This window comes from Camelina sativa, chromosome 14, assembly GCF_000633955.1.
Source record: "Camelina sativa cultivar DH55 chromosome 14, Cs, whole genome shotgun sequence".
NCBI lineage: Eukaryota > Viridiplantae > Streptophyta > Magnoliopsida > Brassicales > Brassicaceae > Camelina > Camelina sativa.
Window position 1 is genome coordinate 1,042,530 of NC_025698.1, and position 4,191 is coordinate 1,046,720.

At 37.6% G+C, this 4,191-nt stretch overlaps 2 long non-coding RNA genes across 5 annotated transcripts in view; both read left to right on the forward strand.

Moving 5' to 3' along the window:
• LOC104738813 lies at positions 1–3,919 on the forward strand. 3 transcript variants are annotated; one of them, XR_002035325.1, is made up of 22 exons: positions 1–15; positions 122–172; positions 291–414; positions 521–575; positions 677–763; positions 852–935; positions 1,094–1,132; positions 1,208–1,315; positions 1,436–1,563; positions 1,650–1,711; positions 1,812–1,955; positions 2,028–2,086; positions 2,180–2,313; positions 2,449–2,583; positions 2,669–2,715; positions 2,806–2,949; positions 3,034–3,118; positions 3,192–3,249; positions 3,348–3,448; positions 3,545–3,578; positions 3,682–3,719; positions 3,813–3,919. It is a non-coding gene; the product is annotated as an uncharacterized LOC104738813 (long non-coding RNA). The 3 variants fall into 3 exon arrangements; XR_002035326.1 differs by having other exon boundaries at positions 3,201–3,249; XR_002035327.1 differs by having other exon boundaries at positions 3,836–3,878.
• The window catches only part of LOC109128928, a 3,374-nt gene continuing 3,195 nt past the window's right edge, over positions 4,013–4,191 (forward strand). For both annotated transcript variants that reach the window (XR_002035328.1, XR_002035329.1), the window contains exon 1: positions 4,013–4,135. This is a non-coding gene — a long non-coding RNA (uncharacterized LOC109128928). The remainder of the gene's footprint in view (positions 4,136–4,191) is intronic.

A 4,191-nucleotide genomic window follows, 5' to 3' on the forward strand; every position in this document is an offset into this window, starting at 1 on the left:
TCTGGATTCCTACTTGTGAGTTCTTCTTCTAGGGTTTTGGTCTCTCAGTCCAATTGCATCGCTCTGTTATTCTTCTTCTTAACGCGTCTCTGATTTTTTTTTCTTCTTCTGTCTCTCGCAGGTGCTTTTTGGAAGCGTGGCTTTCGACTCTGAAATCGCAACTTCTTCTAGGGTTTGATCTCTACACATTGATCTCTACATTCTAGGGTTTTTTTTTCTTCACTCGAATTTCTTTTAGTTCCTATTATTGTTAATCCAAATTGATTGATTGTGGAGGATAACCCAAACAGAGAAAAGTCAAGAGTGAAGAGCGAAGAAGATTCAGAGCAGAATTAGGGTTTCCGATTGATTACCCAAACAGCAACAACGACATCTTCAATTGTATAATTCATCTTCTTCCCCATCCATCATCGTGTAAGTTATATTATTCCGAGATTTTCTCTTTATCTTCTCTTCTCTTATCTTTATCGTTGCTGAGTAACTTCTCTTGTCTTGTCTTCTTCTAATTCTCTATGTGCAGATTGGGGTGAGATGGTTTGATGAGTGAATGATGTTTCAGAACTTGGGGATTTATGGTTTGTCTTCTGGTTTTCTCTTTTTTTAAGTTGTTGTTTGTTCAATTCACACTTGCAAATTAACTATGTATATGGTTATTTCTAATTCTGTATATGTGCAGGTCAGTGATGGATTGAAGAATGAAGAAGAAGAAGACTCGAAACTGCTTAAGGTTTGTTTGATGATGATCCCAACAACAACATCAATGGTAAAGAAATCCTCTTCTTGTAAGTGCAATTTCATGTTAGATTTTGTTTTTCATTGATAAAACATACATCACCTTCTCTTCTCAACAGGATCGTTGATGAATTAGCAAGATATGGTGCAAGTGATGATCGGAAGAGGAGGAGCAAGCTGTTTCTTTCCATGGTGATTTCATTGTAAGCTAACTCTCTTCTTCTCACTTGGATTTTTGAGTTTTTCTAACCAGTATACAGAGACATATTTAGTGATCCTAATGGAAGTTAGAAGACTCTCTGAATTCTGAGGTTTGTGTTCACTTCTTCTGATTCTTGGATGGCTTTTTTTTTTTTTGCAGTTACTGTACGTGGGCTCGCATCTTCTGCTTCATGCCAAGGTTTTGCTGCAACTTTTTGGTTTCTACTCCTTAGTCTTGTTTTTGTCTGTTTGATATGGAATCCATTTTTTTCAGGAGATCATATGCGGGGATAGCTGGTGATGTGTGATTTGCTGAGGTCACTCAAGACGTTTGTGCTTCTCTTCCTTGTCCACTTCAAATTCTCCCCATCTCATATAAGTTGTGAGTCTAATTCTTCATCCCCTTTCAAGTTTATTCTTCGTTTCATACACCATAGAGAAACTAACTGATATCTTCTTCTTTATGTGGAATGGTTTTTGTTGTTTCTTCTTCCTTCTCTAGGTGATGCATTCTTACACAACGATGGTCCAATCCTGTTCTGGAGATTGGATTGGGGTTTGTTTCAGGAGTCTAGATACGAGGACGACGACGGTATCTATGATTTTGTTAATCTTCTGGAGAGTGTTGGGGTGAGATTTGCTTCTCCACTTTTTTCTAATTTCATTAAATCTCTTTTGTTATGTTTTGCTTAGTAACGAGTTTGGTCTAATTTTAGGATGATCGGGGGAGGACGTTGTTTGTTTCATGGCGTTTCTTGATTTGACCGAGCAAGTAAAGGTATAACAATTCTAGGGTTTATTTAGGGGTTTTCACTTTGGCTTTTTCTATTGGAATTACAAATTAGCATTTGATGGTTCTTCTTATTCTCTATTTGCAGATCGCGGAGATGCTTTCAAGAATCAAAGCTGATTCTATTGGATTGATGGTGTTTGACCAAGTACAGGTTAAGAACCACCCATGGCCTAACGTTGATGCTCATAGCAGTGTGCTGCTGAACTATTATCATCTAACCGAAAGCAAGGTAAAAACTGCATCGTATATCACTTTAGTGTGACTAATCTTGGTTATAATTAATAGAATGACCTTTTTTCAGATATAGATACTACACTGTGCCTTTTGGCAGTCTCAAGGAGTCTCGTCATCTGCTCAAAGGTACATACACATACATACTTTCGCGCTTTGACAATTCTCGTTGAACAAACCCAAACTCATCTTTTTGATGTTGTTTTCTCTTTCTCGTTTCAGCTGATATAGGACCGGGCTCTTGGACTCCCACTAGTGCGGCCAAAGAGTGTAAACATGGTGAGGTTACATGTCCTCCAAAAGGTGAAACTTTGCAACTTCGTGGGGCTCTTAAGCTCCTCTCTAAACCACCAGAGGTTTGCGTTTTTTCTTTTCTTTATAACCGTCTTTACATAAAATGTGGTCTTCATTCCTCACTTCACCATCGTTTTTTGTTGGTTGATTCAAACTTGATAATTAACAATGGTTTTAATCTAATTATATATGTGCAGATCAGAGATGGTTTGAACTTTGAAGGATGAAAAAGACTCTGACGGCTTAAGGTTTCATTTCAATCATCAACGCAATCCATACAGAGACATCTTCAGTGATCATAATGGAAGTCCTAAGACACTCAGAGTTCCGAGGTTTGTGTTACTTGCTATAACAAGTTGGTATTGATAAAATTTTGGTTTCACTTCACTTCTTCTGATACTTGGATGGCTTTTGCAGTTATTGTACGTGGGGTCCCATGATCTGCTTCATGCCAAGATTTAAAGGTCTGGTGACAATTAATGTTTTTCTTCAACTTTTTTGGTTTCTACTCCCCTAATTGGTTGTCTTTTTGATATGGAATCCATTTTTTTCAGGATCATATGCGGAAAACTGGTGATGTATGCTTTGATGAGCTAGTGAAATTGATGGCTGGAGAAGAAGTATCACTTTGCTACTCAGTTCCTACATGAATTTTGCTGGTTGGGCTTGATACTGTTAATCTTCTGGAGAGTGTTGGGGTGAGATTTGTTTCTCCACTTTTTTAAATTACTTTAAATCTCTCTTGTTTATGTTTGCTTAGTAACGAGTTTGTCTACTTTTAGGTTTTAACAAGAGGAGCGAAGAATCAGTATACCTGCAGGTCAGAGATGGATTGAAGAATGAAGAAGATGACTCATACTGCTTAAGGTAAGTTAAATCTGTTCTTTTCTCTTTCTTCTTTTCACTTGGATTTTCAGATTTACTAACTAATAGTAACCAGCATACACAGACATCTTTGGTGATCCTAATGGAAGTTATAAGACACTCTGAATTCTGAGGTTTGTGTTTCTTGCTCTTAGAAGAAGTTGGTATTCATAATATTTGGTCTCACATCACTTCGTCTGATTCTTGGGTACCTCTTTTTCTTTTTTTGCAGGTACTGTACGTGGGCTCCCATCATCTGCTCCATTGCAAGATTTGAAGGTCTGATTGACAACTAATGTTTTGCTGCAGCATTTTGGTTTCTACTATAACAATGTAAGTGTCTTTTGTTTTCTATTTTAGCTCTACCACTCTTATGTTCAAAATTGTTGTTCCATCGTTCATTGATTCATAAGCATGATACTGTTGCAGGTCTTTGATGAATGCAACGACCAAACTGATATCGGTAACTACAAAGGATCTAGATTGGGATTAAGCCTTATGTTCATGAGTCTTAACGTTCTTAGTATTGAAGCTGCTATTTTTAAGTCTATTGCTCTCTATATCAGGTAGAGATCTACACGATGGAAAGGAAGTCATTCTCCAGGTAAGCTCATCTTTATATTATATAGTCTTAACACTTATAGTTGTACAATCTTGGTTTGACCTTACTACTTCAATTGATTTTCTAAATTGTAAGATTTTACAATCTTGTTCTTGAAGTCATCGGCGCCGTGGAGTCCGGTAAGAGTGAAAACCAACCCCGACTCTGACAGCAATACGTTCTTCGTCCCTACTAACAGTGGAGAGTAAGACCTAGATCCGTTTCTCCCTTGTGTGTTGTTATTTCGTATGTGAATGCTTGGTTTCTAACGGTCTTCTTTGCTTTTTTTCTCTCAGGTAATCAGGTTGGTGAGAACCCAACTGCGTCTGGCTAGGGAGGTTTTTTGGAATTAGTACTCCTGAACAGTTTTGTCATAATGTTGTCAAAGGATCACAACAACAAGCAGCAATATGGACTGGGTAAGTTTCCACTCATGAGACGTGCTTGTATATATCTGGTTACTTCTTTTTTTATC